The sequence below is a fragment of the Herpailurus yagouaroundi genome, unplaced genomic scaffold (genome assembly GCF_014898765.1).
Source record: "Herpailurus yagouaroundi ecotype Mexico unplaced genomic scaffold, PumYag 162, whole genome shotgun sequence".
NCBI lineage: Eukaryota > Metazoa > Chordata > Mammalia > Carnivora > Felidae > Herpailurus > Herpailurus yagouaroundi.
Genome location: NW_024412403.1, coordinates 9,072,593 through 9,093,396, shown reverse-complemented (window position 1 = coordinate 9,093,396; position 20,804 = coordinate 9,072,593). Strand labels below are relative to the sequence as shown.

At 49.0% G+C, this 20,804-nt stretch overlaps 1 protein-coding gene across 1 annotated transcript in view; it reads right to left on the bottom strand.

Moving 5' to 3' along the window:
• The window catches only part of CLDN14 (claudin 14), a 59,406-nt gene extending 39,270 nt beyond the window's left edge, over positions 1–20,136 (bottom strand). Inside the window, exon 1 of the mRNA XM_040483957.1 lies at positions 19,995–20,136. The gene's annotated coding sequence lies outside the window, so the exon portion shown is untranslated. The remainder of the gene's footprint in view (positions 1–19,994) is intronic.
• Between the last annotated feature and the right edge of the window lie 668 nt (positions 20,137–20,804).

The window sequence follows — 20,804 nt, the reverse complement described above, 5'->3', positions numbered from 1 at the left end:
CATTTATTGAAGTCTCTGTTCAATTATTAGCTGAACTCACAGTAAGTTCATGGGGGAAGCCAAGGAAGAGAGTTAAATTCACATTGCCTGTAAGATAGAAATGCTCTTTACATTTTAAATGGGTGGGGGAAAATCAAAAGAAGAATAATTCATGACACATGAAACCTTATGTGGAACTCAAACTTTAGTGTCCAGAAGTAAAGTTTTACTGGAATACGGTCACACTTATTCACTTTTATATTCTCGTCACTGGTTTTGTCCTACACTGCAGAATTGACTAGTTCTGATAAAGACCACCTAGTCCCGAAGCCTAAAATGTTTACGATCTAATCCTTTACAGAAGGAGTTTGCCAGCCCCTGGATTAGACAATGGCTATACCAAGTGTAGTCTGAATATCAAGACCTGAGAAGCCCACCAATAATCTTGACGTCCCCAGCACTGGGGAATGTTACTGCAGAGTCACTCAATCTGGGTCAGCGGCTCTCCAGCTTGGGCAGAACCAGTCCCCAGTGGGACATCCAGAAGCGTGTGGGCATAATTTCTGTTGTTACCATAATGGGAATACCATGGGTGTTATGTGGACAGGGACTCGGGATCTGAAACATCCAACAATGCATGGGACAGACCTACCCAAAGCTGTTCTGCCCCAAGCATCAATGGCACATCCATTGATAAATAGCGATCCAGATAATCACTGTGACGGTTAATCTTACGTGTTGACTTGACTGGGCCACGGTGATTGGACATTTGGTCAAACGTTATTCTTTTAACCTTGAGTAAAGGAGATTACCTCCATAATGTGGGTGGGCCTCCCCCAATTAGTTGAAGGCCTTAATAAAACAAAAAAAGGACTGGCCTCCCTGAGCAAGAAGGCTCTTTACCCAATGATAGCCGTTGGACTCAAAGTGCAACTCTTCAGAAAGTGGGATGTAGAAATCTGTTCCATCCGTTCCCTCAACTCATTCTGGTCAGCCTTTCCTGCTCCCGGGGAAGGAAACCCGCTGATGTTGACGCCATTGGCCAGAGCAGCTTCTACACTGCTCCCAACCGCTCAGTTCTGTGCTTCCCCATGAGAGAGTTCACAGAGTACAGAGTCCTGAGAGGACGTGTGAATCAATGCGAGAGCCACAGGCATCAGAGACAATGTCTCAGAGACCTGGAGCTGTTGTCACAACTCAGCCCAAACTAGGTGGCTTAAAACTATAGAAGTGCAGGGGCGCTTGGGTGGCTCACTAGGTTAAGCATTTGGCTCGGGTCATGATGTCACGGTTGGGGGGAGTTGAACCCCGCGTCAACTGACAGTGCTGTACTGTGCTGACAGTGCAGGGCCTGCTTCGGAGTCTCTCTCTCCCTCTCTCTCTCTGCCCATACCCAGCTTGCTCTCTCTCTCTCTCTCTCTCAAAATAAATAAATAAACTAATAAACTTAAAAAAATTTGTTTTGAGAATAAAACCAATAGAAGTATATTCTTTCACAGTACTGGAGGCTGGAAGTCTGAAATCGAGGTGTTGGTGGGGCCACGCCCCCTCTAAAGGCTCTAGGGAAGGGCCTTGATCTCAGCTCGATCATGTCTGCAAAGACCCTACTTCCAAAGGAAGCCACACTCCCAGCTATCAGGGGTTAAGGTCTGATCATCTCTTTTGGGGGGACACAATTCCACCCACCACAGACACGGACTCCATACAGACTCTAAACAATCCGCCAGAAGCCACAAAGACGCCACTTAGAACAACTCCTCCCGAGGCCGGCACAGCCCCACCCTCCAGCCATTCGTGTGCACACAGGTGCCGTCCCAGAGGCCCAAGGCAGGGAACAGAGAAGAAGTCATCCGCTTTTATTAGACGTCTGGCGGGAGACCCAATATGTCTCCTAAAACGCTGCCCTCCTGGGGGCCTGGGTGGCTCAGTGGGAGGAGCGTGCGTCTCTCTCTGTCCCTCCCCACTGCTCACCTCTGTCTCTCTCGCCTTCAAAGACAAAGAAACATTCAAAAACAAAACGAAAAACCCAGAACACTGCCCTCCTTTTACCTCTCCCCACGGAGCAGGCTCACGGCTCTGCTGAGCGGCTCTTGTGGGATGCGGCAGAGGCTGGGCACTGGAACAGCAGCTCCCTCCAGTTCCTGAGTCCCACGGAGCAGGCGGCCAGAGTGGCAGTGGCTTGGGGGACAGCCAGACTTGCTCGAAAAGCTGTCATTTCAGAAAGGAAGGGGAAAATCCACTTTTTTTTTTTTTATAGGCACTGAGTACCAAAGTTTAAAAACTTGCCTATGACCACAAAATGTCTGAAGTGGGGCTAGTCTGTAAAGATCAGCCTCTTCTTTTTTATTTATTTATTTATTTATTTATTTATTTATTTTTAATTTTTTTTTTCTACGTTTATTTATTTGTGGGACACAGAGAGACAGAGCATGAACGGGGGAGGGGCAGAGAGAGAGGAAGACACAGAATCGGAAACAGGCTCCAGGCTCTGAGCCATCAGCCCAGAGCCCGACGCGGGGCTCGAACTCACGGACCGCGAGATCGTGACCTGAGCTGAAGTCGGACGCTCAACCGACTGCGCCACCCAGGCGCCCCAAGATCAGCCTCTTCTTAAACCAGCAGCCCCTCCGACGGGCTCCTGGCATCAGCTGGGCTACCTTGGGCTTGCTTGGGAGAAGCCTGGAATCACATGGCCCCGGCTGGTTTGCAGCTCGCAGGGACTCGCAGGGACATGGAGGGAAGGAAGGAGAACAAAGGGAGGCAGTGGGTGGAAACGTTTTCTAAAGGTGGTTTCCTCCCCTTCCGGCTTCCCGATACACAGGAGGCGAGAGTTAAGGGGTTTGCTGAATATCTATTTAGCACAGAAATACAGCCTCAGACATAGCATCTTGTAACTAGAGCCACGCAAACCTCTACTTCTGAACGTTCCCATGGCAAAGACACAGATTTTCACAACATTCCAAGAAAATCCTGAAATTGAGTCCTGTAGATGGCTTGGAATTTTTGGGGCCAAGGAAATAATATTCCACGCATCAGAGGTGCATCTGTGTGGGCAGATGTCTTGGGATCAGCGGAGGGAGGGAGGCCCAAAGCTGGTGGTCACTGCTGGGGTGGGGGGCCGGAATGTAGGCAGGAGGGCGAAGCGTCCCCTGGGGCAGAGAAACTGCTGGGGGGGAGGGGCAAGACCAGAGACAGGGAGCAGCAGGGTAAGGACTCAGGAATGCATTTCTCTTCCCCATCCCCACCCCCTACTTCTCAATGGAAATGGAAGCATTGCCATGATTTCCCAACTGAAAATCACGCTGGAGAATGTTTAGTGTTTTATGCATGAAGGCCCGTGGCCATTATCATGCCCTCGGGCGTCAGAATTTTCTATCAACAGCAAAATGTCAGCTAAAAATATCCCTATCAAATCATTATAGGGAGTTTATTCATGTCGTAACTTTAAAAATAAAGGCCTGGGCCGCCAAGCAGAATCTCTGTGCTCCTCATTGTGGATTAAACTGATCCCAAATGGAGAAAATGGCAGGCTTTCTGGCACCTAGGTTTATTATAAAATCCGTCTTCTTTTCATGTCCAATATAATCAAGGCAGCCACACCCCACGCTCAGCCAGCCTGGCCTTCCTTTCCCCAATTCCAGACCCCACTTTGTGTGAGAATATATATAATTACCCTGGTGGACTCGGAGCCTGTCTTGAAATAAAGCGTCAGAACCCCAGGGGACCGACTCAAACCCAAATCGTGCACCCTGACTTGGCACCCGTGTCCTTCCTTGTCAGCTCTGGTTAACTTGGGGAGGCACTGAGGGCTCCCCGGGATGGGCGGGGGGGGGGGGGGGCGCGGTTTGCAAACATTCCTGCCCCAGGCCCCGCAAAGGCCTGAGGAACAGAGACCAGAACTTCCTCCGGCCCCCACCGCAGCCCCTTTGGAGACAGAAGGGTGGCCCTGCCCGTTCCGGCTGCCCTCATCTTCACAAACGCCATGCCGCAGCCTCTGGAGGCCGCGGTGATATATGGTGCCTTCCAGAGAACAGGATACAGATGCGTGGGGGAGGGTAACCCGAGCACAGTCCAAGAAGATGCTTCTGTCCCCGGAGTTCAACACATAAATTACAAACCACGATTTCAAATTTGAAGGAAAGTATTGACATTCCTCTCTTTCCCGAACTTTGGCCTTTTGTGCTCCAGGTTGAGTTTGAGAGGAGTGTAGCTTTCGCCCAAGATGACTTCTTCCCATCCTGTTTCAGTCATCCACAAACAGTGAGGACGTCTGTCTCTGTGACCAGGTCACAAGCAGCGAGGACCCTGCCTCTGCTGCTCGGACACTGGCCAGCCACGGATCCGTACTGCTCATGCATGGTCTTTCCTGGGAGCAGAAGGAATTCGGGAAGGGAAGGGGGAGTTGGGACGGTGCGCACACAGGCAGGCAGACATCCAAAGCCAGAGACCGACCAGGGCATTTGGTATGGGCTGTCCCCCTCCGCGCCCCACCTCTGTCTGCCCAGCATCACTCCCTGTCCTGAATGGACACTTTCCTCACCTTGTGCCTCTACCCTCCCAGCTACAGGGAGCAGGGAATGAGCCTGAGGGCACCCAGGAATCCCACGGACAGACAGCTACAGTCTCCATCACCCTTTGCGTGTGTTGGTCCTTCTGACTGTACAGAGCAGACAGACGGCGTCAAATAATAGCTTGGCTGCCTGTACGTCATGCCAGGGCTGTCCCAGGTTTTAGAAAGCACTGATCGTCCTCTTGAGATTTCATTTGGATACGAATGCATGGTGTGTGTGTGTGTGTGTGTGTGTGTGTGTGTGTGTGTGTGTGAAAACTGGGACATCCTTGAGCTAAATTGTTTAGATGATCTGTGTTCACCTAAACTTTTGCAAACAAGGAATTGCACTTAGGACTTAAACCCCATCATAAGATGATTTAGGAAGTATCCCACTTTCGGTGGAAAGTGGATTAGGCACGGTCCTATACGACAGACGCTAGAGCAGTAACAGGACAGAATGGGGAGACACGTGACCTGGGTACCAGGGCCGACTGCCCTCTAGGAGCACAAGGAGCCCTCTTCTAGATGAGTCTGCTGCAGCAGGGCAGGCTGCTGGCCACGTTCATCTGCCCCGAGTTTCAACCTGCACAGGGAAATGGGGAGTCAGGTACTCTGAGAAATTAGGCTCTCCTCCCTGCAAACGAGATGTCACATGACCCTGGCGGAGGCCCAGAAACCAGGGAAATGGGCAGTGTGGGTGCCATGCGATAGCCAGGCTTATATATCCAGACCCTGCTGGACCTGGGCCCACTAGGGCAAATGCAGCCCCAGCCACTTGTTGTGCAAACGTTACGTGCAGACACATAGCCACCGGTCACTGTCCAGTGTACCAGCAGGTACCTGTTAGGACGGGAAATAGAACCCATGTGGAGATGTCCTGCCCCACCCCACGCCCTCTGCCCCAGGCCATGACATACAGTGGCACCTGCACCAGGGTGAGCGTCCAGAGATGCACCCCTCTCCTCAGGTCATACTGGGCGCATGCTGGGACATGATGCACAGGCGCAAGGTGCTTTCTACTTGGCCCTCCCTCCACTGCTGGGCCACCTTGACTCACACCCATGGAGTCCCGGGCCCTTTGGGAGCCTTCTCCTCTCCTGCCGCCCACGCAGCTGTTCCGTGGACCTTTACACAGCTGAGCAGACCTTCCAGTCACACGCAGGTGCTCTGTGGGACATGCTCGTGGAGAAGAAAGGTAGGGTTGGCCAGACCACTCAAAACTCAATTACACACTGACTCCCTAGTCAAGGCTCAATCCTGTGACCTCACGAGAAATAGGAGACAGAGATCCCACCCTCAAGAACACGTAGTCATGCATGGAGCCAAAACCACAGTGCACAGAATGAGATGTCGGTCTGCTGGAATACGCTGGAGGGGAGCCATGGCGCCGCGTCTTGAGAGACGAAGACTGCAAAGCTAACAGCAGGGAGAGAGAGAAGGTTCTGGAGCTAGGGAGCAGCACCGTGTTTGGGGAGGTGGGGTGAGAGGAGAGTGAGAAGCTCACGGGCAAGACAGGGATGGCAGGTGGCACCAGAGGAGCCAGCATGGGGATGGAGGGATCGGGGAGGTTGGGCTGAGGGGGCTTTGGAAACTGGGCAGAGACTTCGAATGGGGACTCCCTGACCAGGGAAGCGAAGGCTGGGCAGGGCGGCCACACGTGGCATGCCCGGAGTAAGATGCCCTTGGGGCTGCATCAGGTGTTGCCCGTTGAAGTGCCACCGACCACGTCTGACCCATGAGCTACAGCTGTCCTGCCTGTGGAAGGTCAGGCTTTCAGAATGGTGCACTGGGGCCCCTTGCCCGGCCCATTACACGTCCACTGTAGGCTCCCAAAGCATGGCCCCTGGGCCAGAGGGAAGCACACGGTGAGGGGAATTTCGGCCCATCTAGGCTCCCCTCTCTGACCTCGTCTCCATCTCAGGGCCGTCCCTTCCACCCAGGCACCCAAAAGCCTCGTATTCTTTCTTTCCTCCCAGAATCATAGATTTCAGAGTTGGAAGGAACTTACAGGAGGATCACCTAGTCCAGGGGTCAGCAAACTTTTAGTGTAATGGGCCAGACAGTGGACGTGTTAGGCTTTGCTGACCAGTCTCTGTCACAACCGCTCAACTCTGCTGTCGTGGTGTGAAAGCAGCCATGACAAAAAGGAAGCAAATGGCGTGACTGTGTTCCAATAAAACTTTATTTATAAAAACAGGCAGAGGGACAGACCCGGCCCACGGATCACAGTTTGTCATCCCCCCCCCCCCCCCGCAACCTAGTGTTTGAGATTGTTATTTTATAGATGGTAAAGCTGAACCCTGAGAAATGAACTGACTCCACCAAAGACTCAGAGAACTGAAAATCCGATCGGGCCTGTTGGGATGTTTGTGTTTTCACTGAGGAAGAGAAAATAAAAAACAGTGTCATTGTCAACCAGAGGAACTGTGTGTCCCAAATGAGACGAAAGCAACGCTTTAAAGGGGAAAACGGGAGGGTGCAGGGCACAGCTGGGCCAACACCACGAAGCCTCACTGTCCTTCCTTTTGGACGTGATAAGTTCATATTCTTGGACCACCCCGTCAGCATGTCAGGTTTAAAATATTACACGTGGAATGATGAAAAATTGCCAACATCTCAGCACCGTCTCTTGATTAATGGGTAGTTCCTCAGAGATTGATCAGTTTGTTTGATTTTGTTACTCAGAGTGACTGATGGCTGCTTTAAAAAATACTTAGCTTTAGAGTTACCCTACATGAGATAATTTTCATATGCCTCGTGTAGCCCCGTCTAGAATAATTGGACTTTATTGCCTTCCTTCCATGCATGAACCGAGGTTCCCTGGAGAAGCAGAACAGATTCAGACTTTGTTGCCTTAATATTTCCATGTAGATCAGCTGCTGTATTCATAGAGCGGCTTTGGCCAGATGGCCAGCCAGCCTTGTAGTGACATTTCCCATTTCCCGTCCATTACTCACCAATGGAAAATGATGGGATGTGAATTCCCCATTTGGGGTAATATGTGGTTACAGCCTTGTTGTACCTGCACTGAAGATAAATGACTTATCATGCAATCATTTCTGAACTCTCTGGGGAAAAAACAGGAGAAACAACACGGTGTTTGGCAGGAAGAGGAAGCGTCACTGTTACGGCATTCACTGGGACAGCTAATTTAATTTCCGATTTTTTTTTTTCTGCTATTGCTTATTTTCTGTTGCTTAGAGGGAAAGAAGAGTTTGTTTTTGCTGCTTAAGATATTTAAGGTCAGGTTTGAGAAGGGGTTCTCAGACCCCCCGATGTTGGTCTATCACCAGGATGTCCTTTTTCCAAACACCGGTGTGATACAGAGCTGAGGTGACAAAAATTGCTGGAAAAAAGTCCAGCCAGATCGTGCAGACTTACTCAAACGCACTGAATTCTTGTTCAAAGTTGGTTTTGAATTTTTACTTCTTGAAATATTAGTTATCATCCCTCAGTGTTTGACCCAATACAGTCAATACTGTACCAAGCTCATCCTTGGTTTTCAACTTCCCTGTTTGATGTCACCCTTAGAAGTAAATATTTTTGGCTAACACTCCCTGTAATTATTGTTAAAGACGAGTAAGTAGGAATGATAACATTATTAATAGAGTATGCAGAGTGAGAACAAACACGTCTTCAATCCTTAGCGTGGGCCAGGCAGTGTGGTAAGAGTATCCCTGCGTAAGTCATTCAATTGCCTCTGTTGTCCTTTGGGGCAAGTGCCATTACCACCATACTTTTCCAGTAAAGACAAGTGATACAAGAGAGGAAGACTAACCTGCCCAAGTCCTACAGACTGAGCGAGATTTGAACCCACATATCGGATTTCCAGCTTTTAACCCCTGCACACTGGCGACGCCAAGTGCTAGGGAACGCTTCTTTCTGGAACGTTCCGAGTTTTCCCTTCTCAGAAAGAAGGTGACTCAGCTACTTCCCAGTTTCTGCTCTTCCTGCTGGGCTACAGGTCTCTTCCTGTCCGATTCTCACAGGAGGGCAGAGCTAAGGAGCTGGGTGGGGGTCCTCGTGGGACCCTCGAGCCGTCCCATCCGTGCAGGGGGCATTGCTCCCTGCCCTGAAGATGGGTGATTCACCCGGGGCCCCAGGTCGGCTGATGGCAAATCAACTTCCCTCAATGAAATAATCTGCATGTTAGAGGCAGCAGAAGGTGTGGGAAACTGCAGATGTTCTGGAAATGGCTTCCTCCTTCCTCCTCTCCCCCCTCTCCAGCACAGGCAGAGCCTGTTACAGAGGGAGCTACAACCTTGCCATGGCCTTCCATCCACCAAGCCCAAGGAGCACGTAAGCCAGGCTGTGGCTGACAGCATTCGGCCACAGAACTTAGACAAAGAAGGTCACCTGCCCGGGAGTTTACCCCGTTAGTAACTCAAGCCTTTTATAAACTCATTTGTATTCATCCAGACGGCTGTTTTGGCTAGAAAGAAATGCTTTCTCCTCACTAGAATTACCAATAATTTGAGCAGAAAGCTACAGGCAAGACATATTAATCATGTTTGAAAGGATGTATCTTTTCATACAAGGGGTTTGCTTCAACCAAAAAAAAAAAAAACAACCCACTTTCCCCGAGCTGTACTTATATTTAATGGCGGTTTCCAACACAGAAAGAATGCACGGCTCGCTTTGTGTCTTTATCTCATCGCCACCTCCTCCCCTGCAGGTGAGACATCAGATTCATACCCCGTTTACATCATCCTTGGTCACTTGTGTGGGGTTCAGAGGAATGAACCACGGTGGAAGTTTTTCTCTATTTTCCTTTATCCCTCGTTTATATTTGTTAGTCTAAAATCATAGCATTGCCTGATACAGGAAATAAATGTAGTGAGGGAGATGCTGCCTGCAGAGCAAACTCCTAATGCATAGTTACTCTGCTAACGTGAAGTTGCCTGCCTGCCAAGTCTGTCTGTCGCCCAAGGACCCAGCCCTGTAGATACGTGAGCGGCCGACTCCCAGAGAGGTGGGCTTTAATAGGACTATTAAAAAGGTTAGCCTTTCCGTGATTGGTTTATGCTTCGCCCTCCATTTCAGTTAAAGATTAAGTCTTTGCAGCAGACTGTAGCTCCAAGGCAGGTTTGGGAGGGATGTGGAATACTTTCTTAATTAAAAAAAAAAAAAAAAAAAAAAGAAAAGAAAAACCCTCATAGATAGAGTTAGTTTATTTTTAACAGCAACAGAAGCACTGTGGGAAGCTGGTTTGCAGTTTCCGGTTCATTCACAGACTGTGCTCTGCAAACAAAAAAGCAGCCTTGAGTCTCCCTAATGAAAAAGCGAGCTGGGGGAGCTCGGAAGCAATCTTGCCCCCCTCCCGCCCTGCGCGGTGGCCCCTGCTGTTTAGGCTGCTCTGCAGAGCTGCTGCCTTCTGTTTGCCCTCAGCTTTGTGCAGCTGTCTTCTGACAAGCTCACTTGCCCCACCTCAAGCAGGCCAACCACCCTTTTACTGAGCACCTATTATGTGCCAGACATTGAGCATAGTTGCTGGGCGGATCAATAACATAAACACTATCCCCGTCTTCACAGAGATAGTCTGGTAGAAGAATATGTATTAGGTTAGGGTTGGGTTAACGACACCTATAATTTAGGGAAGCGCATGCGATAATAGAGACACAATAACGGGAAACGCGTGCAGATCACAGGGACGGTGCAGACAAGGCTGGATTCCGACAGAGGCAGAGGGGCAGAGAGCCCTCCGGCAGGGAGGATGGCCACCAGGGCTAGGAAGGGGCAGCTAGGAAAGGGGCAATATTTCAAACAGTGGGAGGAGGCTGTGTTACCGATGCACCTGGTGGAGGCAAGGAGGAGGCCCGGAGCAGGGAGGCCAGAAGCAAATCTTCCAACAGCCCCGATAAAGAAATAAGAGCTACATCTCTATAAACAAACAGAAAGAGCTCCGAGACAGACTGGTGACCGAGAAAACAAGATGTGAAACAAGTTACATTAAAAAAAAAAAAAACACTAAAAACAATATATGTATGTGTGTGTCTATAAATGCATTTTTTTTTTTTTTGCTTTTAAATGTTTTAAGATTTATTGATTTTTGAGAGAGAGAGAGAGAGAGAGAGCGAGCACCAGCAGGGAAGGGGCAGAGACACAGAATCCGAAGCAGGCTCCAGGCTCTGAGCTGCCAGCACAGAGCTGGACATGGGGCTCGAACCCACGAGCCGTGAGATCATGACCTGAGCCAAAGTCAGACACTTAACCGACTGAGCCACCCAGGTGCCCCAGTAAATGCATTTTTAAAGGTCTCTATTATACATATACCCCAAACCAATAATAGTCTCTAGGAGGGGCAGGAGGGCATTAAATGGGGGTGAAGGACAGGGTGCCCTTCAATTTTTTTTTTTCTGTAATCTTGACTTTTTTTAATTAAGGAGAATATATTCTGTATTACCTATGTAATTAGAATATATATATATTTTTAAATGTAACCAATAATCTATTTACTTTTCATTAGAACACATGGCACTTGAGAATATTACATTATGTCTATGTCTAGGTTTGGTATTTCAAAGTCAAATGGATTCTGGAGAAACGGAATTCCTGGTCCATAAAACCTAAAGTTCACCGGGTCCAACTCCCTTATTTTACAAATGAGGAAATGTGGGTTTCTCATGGTCTTTTCGTTTATAGGTATAGGAGGAAGTACGTAAAATAATTCATGGAGAAGTCATTGTTGCCTTTAGGCTTTCCAGGCAGCTATGAAAACTACATTAAAATATTTGTTTTCAAAAAAATTCATTTGTCCAACCGCAAAAGTCATTTTCTCTGCACAGGGGAGCTCTGGTACATGCTTGAACGTAACAGACTAGCAACTGGGTCAGGAGTCAAGTTCTGCCCAAGTGCCACCATGTGACCTTGACATAACCTCAGTGTCCCCATCCTAACACTGGGGATTTTCTGAGCCCCCAAGAAATACTATTACTTCACCACAAAGTGGGGGGGAGGGTACTTAAACCTGTGAGGATAGAACGCTAGCCTTAAAATAGGTGCTTCAAGCATTCCTAAAGCCAGGCTCTAACCGAAGTCTTGCAAGATCTCTAATACATAAGCTAGTTCGGTGGAACTAGGTGAAAAAAGGAAAGTAAGGGCTTCTCTGGAGAATATGGTGAGAAAGAGAAATCAGTATTTTGACTAAAGAAAATATTTAAGTTATGATTGGAAATATATTTGCAGAGCAACAAAAAAGGACTTTTCCCCCCTTAAATATTCACAGCTGGCTCTCGGGGACCGTATAAAGTTACTATGCTACCAAATGACTCAACTTGCAACATCTGTAATGGTGATTGACACAATGTATTAAGGGCTATCTAACTCTTGGAGTCACGACACCCCTGTTTGATTAGGGTTTATTTTATTAGCGCCAAGAGACTCACACGTTTAACATCTGTGGTGCTGCTCCTGAAATTCCGAGCCATAAAACAAGGAAATTCAGCATGGTCTGAAATTCCAGAACATAGCAAACAACTCTACAGAAAACACATTCGGGGGCGGGGGGGGGGGGCGGGCTGGTCGGTAATCGAGCAGGGCTTAGCTCAGGCGGGACCGCACATCTGGCCGCACCTTCCCTTAGCAAATGTGGGAAGGAGGAACTGGGGGTGCCAGAGTCCAGCTGGGCAGAGAGGGTTGGGGACAGTCAGCCTGGGGAAGGGCCTCTCCTGTTGCCACGCTGTTGAGAGGGAGTTTCTGTGCAGTTCACCTCTTGAGATAGCGCACTACCCGCTTAACCCTGTGTTTCAAGATGCTCATGGTTTATAATCGTGGATTCAGCTTTGTGCTCCGCATAGGAGAGAGTGAAGCAACCTGAGCACCCCCCCCCCCGCCCCCCATCTCCTGGCTATCGCAGAACCTTTAAAAGTGATGGCTAGCTGTATGTTGTACCAGTGTGGGAAAATACTGATGGGCAGACAAAGCCAGAGACAGAGAATAGACAGGATCCTGGGCAGCAAAATAACGCCACAGTAACAAACTGGCAAGACCTGACTTACACCTGCAGCCCAGGGCTAGAGCCGAACGCAGAAAAATAACGAGAGTTCAGTTTACTGGGGTGAAGGGCTGCTTTTAAAGAAAAAAAGGCTATTAATGGAAATGAAAAAAAATTGTATTATATTAATGGAAGTTACACTAATGGAAATTAATCCTTTTAAAGACATAATCCCTACTTTTTCGGAATACTAGAGTCCCGGGGGAGGTGTGGGGGCTCGGTGTGAAAAAAACACAAGGTCAACCTTGAAGAGTTATGAGAGAAGTCCCGCGGGACCCGGGGCAAGATCACAAACTTCAAAGCGCTTTGACAAGTACAGGATGATAAAAACATATGGCTGGCGGGCAGCTTATAGTGCCACATCTTCCAGTGTTCACTCTTTCTTAGGAATACACAGCGTGCTTTGGGTACAAATGCATTGCAGAGAGGCCGGGGCGGCTGAATCACCATAACACCGTCCCACCAAGATGCCACACAGGCTCCTTAGCAGCCCAGAGCGGTCCTGGCCACGTCTGCCCGACACCCTAGGCCGGAAGCAGCCCCTAACGTGTCTGCCCCGGCCTGGGTGTTCCATTGTCACAACGGCATCCAGCTCTGGGTTCATTCATGCTACAGCCCGCGTCTTCACCCCTCTCCCAACACTTGGCATTTTAATACCGTCCCCCAACCTTAGATGAGCTGGCCGCCTCTTTCCCAGCCACAGCAAGAGGAAACACAGTTGCCTTCCCCCTGATGACGGCAGAATCGAACCCTTGCGAGCCAGGAAGCGTCGCGGCAAGCCCTGCACTGACTGTAGAGTTACAGCCACAGGAGTGTGATTTATGCAGGATGAAAAGGAGCCGTAAAATAATAGGCTTTGTCCACAAACAGGGCAGTGGTTCATTAAATTGCAGCACATCCCTCCAATGGAAAATCACTTATCTCTTTGAAAAAAGTGGTTTCGTAAAGACTGCAGTAACGGAAAAAAGCACATGACACAAAATTAAGTGGGAAAAGGTACCGTACAAGACGTATACAAACTATGATTATAAATATGGAAAAAATATTTTAGAGACTGGAAGAGAATACAAATATGGAGAGGTGCATATAGTATGCGTCTGAATATAGATACCTATATAATCGCAAGTTCTATTGCAGAAGGGAATAAACGGGTCCACTGACAGAACAGGAGGGTCGATGTGCAAGTGACTTAGCTGATTTTCAGGAGTGGTGGGATCATGGGGGATTCTTTTCTTTATTGCCCCAAATTTCGATGACATCTTACATAACATGTAATCGAAAGTTATTATCTGAAAGAACACGTATTTTGGGTTTTTTTTTGGCAGACTCTTTCCAAAGTTTGAATGGACATACTGAACTGTGTGATTGCAAGGAGTACACTTTACAGCTAAGTCGCCCTGGTAACCTGCCTGGAGGCGGAGCAGGATGGCACCGAGAGAGCCAGACAGGTCCTCCCTCCTCATGGAGAACAGGAGTCCGTTCAAGATTCAAGAATCTTCTCTCAGTGTTTTCCAGGGGCGGGGGAAAGCAGCATGGCTGTGCTGTTCTGAGCCTGGGTTCGGCGCTTGCACAGACAGAAAAGAAAATCATCAGAAAATCTTGGTAGGGCTTGCAAGTTCAGGTGCGGCTACCTTTGCACAGAGGTAGTGGGACAAGAGCAGGGGTGGGGGGCTGTCTGTGCTGGGAGTCCAGGGCTCAGGTTCTCTCAGCTTCATCTCTGGGGCCAGCCTTGCACTCGTTCTGTCTCTATCCCCAGGGTCCAGTGGGGACTTGCCCACTCCTGGGGACCTGGCCAGTGGAGTCGGCGTCCACAGGGGGGGATTGAGGACAAGAGCCAAGGCCAGGTGGTCTGTTGTCTATCCGTCCTCAGGGCATGCCAGTTCTCTCCTTGTATCAAGAAATCAAACTTACCTAGACTGGACTCATTAAAAAAAAAAAAAAAACAAAAAAAAAAAAAAACAAAAAAACAACTTCACTGCATTACATTTTAATGTTGTGTCCTTGGCATTGACCTTGTGTATTACAGAAGCAGCTCAAGGAAGAATGTTCCTGAATCACTGATGAAGCTGTTAAAGATGCTACTCATTACTTTCTTTGATATCATTTGTCTAAGGATCCCCTGGACGAATTATTTTTTACAATCTACTATGGGTAAAGCTCATATTTTCTGAAGATGACTTTTTTTGGCTTTTTTTTTTTTTTTCATTTTTGCTTTGGCAGCCAGAAAACTCAACATCAAATCTCATGGTTAGGTTACACTAACCACATTAATGTGGTGTTTTTAAGTTGATTTATTTATCTTAAGAGAGAGAGAGAGCACGTGCATGTGTAAGCAGGGGAGGGGCAGAGGGGCAGAGAGAGAGGGAGAGAGAGAATCCCAAGCAGGCTCTGTGCTATCAGCACAGAGCTGGACACGGGGCTCAATCCCATGAACTGTGAGATCATGACCTGAGCCGAAATCAGAGTCCTGGATGCTTAACCTACTGAGCTACCCAGGCGCCCCTAATGTGTGTTTACGGTATGTTTGCCTCTTCCAACCCATCTGCCATCTTCCTGCATGGTAAAAAAACATTTTCTCTTTTATTCAACAGACTTTCTATTCTATTGTAAACTACCTTAAATACTTTTTTTTTTAATTTTTTTTTCAACGTTTTTATTTATTTTTGGGACAGAGAGAGACAGAGCATGAACGGGGGAGGGGCAGAGAGAGAGGGAGACACAGAATCGGAAACAGGCTCCAGGCTCCGAGCCATCAGCCCAGAGCCCAACGCAGGGCTCAAACTCACGGACCGCGAGATCGTGACCTGGCTGAAGCCGGACGCTTAACCAACTGCGCCACCCAGGCGCCCCCCTTAAATATTTTTTAAGCATAGACACTTTGTAAATAAACCCACACAGTACCATATCTTGAGGAAATTGATCATTGGCAGAGGCACGGGTTTGTACATTAAGCAAAGTTGCTAATGCTGCTTAACCAGAAACAAATCTACAGCCAGGACAAATACAGAACACGGGGCTTTCTATCAGACAACTGGGTTGGACAGTTCCCAAGTCAAAACCGTAACGAAGTCTTGGAGATTGTTCTGGATTGAAGGAGATAAATAGTCACAACAACCCTCATGGCGACCTTTAATTGGATCTTGGTTCAAGGGGAAAAACAAACAAACAAACAAAAAACCTCCAGCTATAGAAGAGATTTTGAAGCAATTGGGATAATTTGAACATCTGCTGGATGGTAAGATGATGTTAAAGTAAAGTTAATGTTAATAGATACAATAATGGTATTGTGGATATACAGGAGAACGTCCTTGGGATGATGAAATATTTCCTGTGAAGTGTCATGATTGTTTTCAGTTTGCTTTTATTTTATTTTTTAAATGCTTACCTATTTTTGAGAGAGAGAGCATTCGAGCAGGGGAGGGGCAGACAGAGAGGGGGACAAGAGAATCTGAATCGAGCTCTGTGCTGACAGCAGAGAGCCTGAAGCAGGACTCTACCCCACAAACGGTGAGATCATGACCTGAGCGGAAGTCGAAGTTGGACGCCTAACCAAATGAACCACCCAGGCACCCCCTACAGTTTACTTTTAAATGGATAAGCAACACAAATGTGCGCATATACACATATATAATACATACATGCAAAGAGAGAGCCAATATGGCAAAATGCGTAATTGCTAGATCACGGGACTAGTTTCCAGTCGTTCATCGTAGCATTCTTTGCTATTGGCTGTGTGTTTGAAAATCTTCACAGTAGGTTGGGCAGAGTTATACAAAATCCCAACACTTACAGTATAGATCCAAAGATATATTATACCTGATGGCAAATCAGTTTTGGTCCCCCCCCCCCCCCGCCAAGGGATACCCCAAGCTTAAACGGTTGGGATAAACGTTAGGGTTCAAGAAACAGAAAAACTTGGCAAGAAAGGGAAAGTGCTACAAGTTTACTGTCACGTGTGGAGGATGTGTTTGGAGCAGCATGGCAGGAAGGGATAGGATTTCGGAGGGTGGTGGTGCCCAATGGCCACCATAGTTAGGAAAGAGACCACATTCCCTCCATGCTTTGCGCACCAACTCACATGGAGCACCTAAATTTAGCTGCCTCTAAATGGTCCCACAAGACACATGCACCGGAATCAGGGTGCTGTAGCTCCAAATGACGCCACCACTATTAACACCGGTTTATTTCCATAGTTTTCTTTTTAAATTTTTTTTTCAACGTTTATTTATTTTTGGAACAGAGAGAGACAGAGCATGAACGGGGGAAGGGCAGAGAGAGAGGGAGACACAGAATCAGAAACAGGCTCCAGTCTCCGAGCCATCAGCCCAGAGCCTGACGCGGGGCTCGAACTCACGGACCGCAAGATCGTGACCTGGCTGAAGTCGGACGCTTAACCGACCGCGCCACCAAGGCGCCCCTATTTCCATAGTTTTCAAGGGCACGTTCAATGTATATACGCCACGTAGCCACCACCAAGACGTTCATGGACCGCCCCCCGTGACTATGGAGATCACCCACATCCGAATATAGACACACATGAAAGCAGCTGGAAGCCCTCATCACTGACCACCAGCACCAACTCCAAGGCTGCCAAAGTCCCAGGCTCCTCCCCCCTGGCTCCACCCACCACACGGCGCATGCTCCTCACCTGTGCCTGACCAGTGACGCTGTGACCCACGCTTCCAGCCGTGAATTCGGAGCCACTTATCCTACACTGCCCCCCTCCAAACTGTTGGCTAGAGAGGCTCTGTTGTTGCTCACATCAATTTAAGGGATGCCGAGAACGAGCTTCGCATCATTTCTTCCCTCATTCGAGAACAGTTAATGAGCACCTATTATGTTCCAGGCACTGTGCCAGATGAGAACTTACATTTGTGAATAAATCAGACAAGGGTCTCGCATTCATGATGTCTAAGGTCTACTGGGAGACACAAACAACGAAACAAGCAAGCAAATACATGTGTGTGTGTATACATGTAAATATCCCTAATTACAAATTGATTTGCTCTTGAAAGGAAACAAACAGGGTGTGGTTGATTGGTAGCAGACCCCGGGCAGCGGGACCCTCTGAAATCCTGTCCCTTTTGCATCACGTACAGGTGGGAGGGGGCAGTGGTTGAGGTAGAGAGTCTCTGAGGAAGCACTGGGGATCAAGTGCCAGAGGAGGGAAGAAGGGAGGCAGCTCCGGGAGAGGCGGGGGAGGAGAGCACAGGTGCAGAGGCCGCAGGAGGTGGGCCAGGGTGGGTAGGAGGAGAACGACTCAAGACGGTGTCTGTGATGACCCGGGGCCAGACCCTGTGGGTGGCAATAAGCAGATCTGGGTTATTCTAAGTGGGTAGGAGGCCACTGAATAATGTTAAGCAGTGCATAGACATAGGGGTGACGTAGGTTTTAAAACCCCGCCCTGTAGCAAGTAGACTGCACGTGGGCAAGAGCAGAAGCTATTGCTGTAGTTTGAGTGACTCCTACATTCCTTAACTAGGACAGTGATTGGGGAGGAAGGGGGAAGTGGATGGAATTGGCAGGCAGGCTTTGCTAATGGGTTGCATGTGAGGGTTGAGAAGGGTGACTTCTAGATTTCTGGTGTAAGCAAATGGCCGTGCCTCCTCCCTTACTTGTTGAGGGTTCACCATGTATCAAATTCTGCACAGTTAGCTTGGCCACATTTTTTTCAAAGATGATTTGAAAGGTCTTGCAATAGAAGTCACAGATACAAGAAAACTATTGAAAAGGTGTGCGTGCATGTGTGTGTGTGTGTGTGTGTGTGTGTGTGTGTGTGTGTGAGCACAAGAGCCAAGTAACAAAAGGATGGAAATAATCATATCCTAGTCCTCATTCTGCAAGAACTTATTACAATTGCAAGCAAACAACAACAACAAACTTGACTCTGAGCTTCCCAGCAGCCAAAGCAAAAAGGGGAAAGTGAGTTTTATAGAGTTCATTGTCTAATAACAGGAAGCATGCTGGCTTACGTGGAGAAACAAAACTATCCTCATTCTCTACTTTAAAAGAATCTTTATTGCTACATAGCTTCTCTAAGGGCCAGTGATCAATATGACAAAAAGTTTTGTCAATGAGAATTTAACATAAAATACAAAGAAAGGCCTTCTATATAAAACCTGAAAAAAGCCCAAATGCCCAGGAGAATGGGCCATCAGGGACATTGGTCAAGGTCACAGGTCTTTTTCTTTCTTTGGTTTTGTTTTAATTTTTTTATTAAAAAAATTTTTTTAATGAGAGAGAGAGAGAGAGCACAAGTGAGGGAAGGGCACAGAGACACAGGGAGACACAGAATTTGAAGCAGGCTCTATGCTCTGAGCTGTCAGCTCAGTTGTTTAACCTACCGAGCCCTCTTTGGTTTTATTTAAAAAAACATTTTTTTAATCTTTATTTATTTTTGAGAGACAGAGTGTGAGCGAGGGAGGGGCAGACACGTCATCACAGACACGCCTTGAGTCGTTCTCCTCCTACCCACCCTGGCCCACCTCCTGCGGCCTCTGCACCTGTGCTCTCCTCCCCCGCCTCTCCCAGAGCTGCCTCCCTTCTTCCCTCCTCTGGCACTTGATCCCCAGTGCTTCCTCAGAGACTCTCTACCTCAACCACTGCCCCCTCCCACCTGTACGTGATGCAAAAGGGACAGGATTTCAGAGGGTCCCGCTGCCTGGTGTCTGCTACCAATCAACCACACCCTGTTTGTTTCCTTTCAAGAGCAAATCAATTTGTAATTAGGTGTATTTACATGTATATGTATAAACACACACAGAGAGAGAGAGAGAGAGAGAGAGAGAGAGAGAGAGAGAGAGAGAGAGAGAGAGAGAAAGACACAGAATCTGAAGAGGCTCCAAGCTCTGAGCGGTCAGCACAGAGCCTGATGCGGGGCTCGAACTCAGGAACCATGAGATCATGGCCTGAGCCGAAGTCCGATGCTTAACGGACTGAGCCACGCAGGTGCCCCTGGTTTTATTTTTAATAGTACCATTGTGCTGGCTCTCTTGGTATCCACTGACTTCCATGTTTGGTCTTATGTACATCTCTTTTGTGATTCTTTCTGTGTGTGTGTGTGTGTGTGTACCATTTGAGAGTGAGTTGCAGGCATTCTAACACATTTTCGTAAACTTCACGCATGCCCACCCTCCCTGGCCCTGCCTGGAAAATTCGGACTTCACCTGCCTCCGGAAAAACAAACCTCGCACGACAGTTTCCAGACCTCTCTGATGTCACAATGACAATAAAGACCCATGAACTCCTCTGTGTCTGTCCTCTGATCAGCCGACCCTCCTGTGACAGACCGCCAGGCAGAGCCCTCTTACATCACAACCCGCCTACCGGGGACCCCGGGTGCTGGAAGCCCCTCAGGGTGGGCCTGAACCAGATTCCACTCCAAGTGTCGCTAAGAACGGCCCGCAGGCTGAAGTGGAGGCACCCAGGAAGTGCCCGGATGGCCACACCCAGGGGCACCCCCGAACTCACCCCTCCCGGGCGGCTTCACAGCGGCTCATGGCCGCTCATGGGTCTGTGGCTGGAGCACCGCGCGCCCCTTTCCGTCCTGGGGGGCGGGTAGCCGGGGCGGGCCCCCCCCCCCCCCACCGCCGGCGCTGGGAGCACAGCGGCCCGCAGGTGGCCGGTGGCCGTGCGCGCGGCGCAGGATGAATAATTGACGCCGCAGCTGGGTGGAATTACCGCGGCAGGTGCCCGCCCTCGCGCAGCCCACGCCGCCCCGTGGCTGCCCCTGCCGCTACCCTGGGGAGTCCTGCCCTCCTCGGAGCTGACCTGTGTGCCAGCACGCGCGAAATGCAGGGCCTTCTGGCTGGGAATACATTTGCATTCTCCATTTCAGGTTCAAATGTGTGTGCATAAAACAGGATTAATTAGCACAGCCTGGCGAGGTTCCTCTCCCGCCCGGAAGGAGAAGTGTGAAAACCCCGGCAGGCTGCGACACACCCCAGATCCCCCGGGGAGGGCGGAGGGACCCATCTGCTGGGGCTGGGGGGGGGGGTGCCATCTGGGGTGGAAAGAACCCCAACTTCCACGAAGGAGCCAGGAGCAGCACTCCAGCTGCTCCCGCATTCTCTGCCCTTTGCCGTTCATTTTTTTCCAGCAGACATTTATTGCGCATTTATTATGTGCCAGCTCTGTGTAAGGGGGGAGGGGGGAGGCCACGGCAGCGTGTGAACGAGTCCCTGCTTTCATGGAGCCTCCATTTGGGTGGGTGGGGAGCAGACAACACAGAAATGACATAGTTGGGGGGGGGGTATGATAAGAGCAATTGCCCATAAAAGA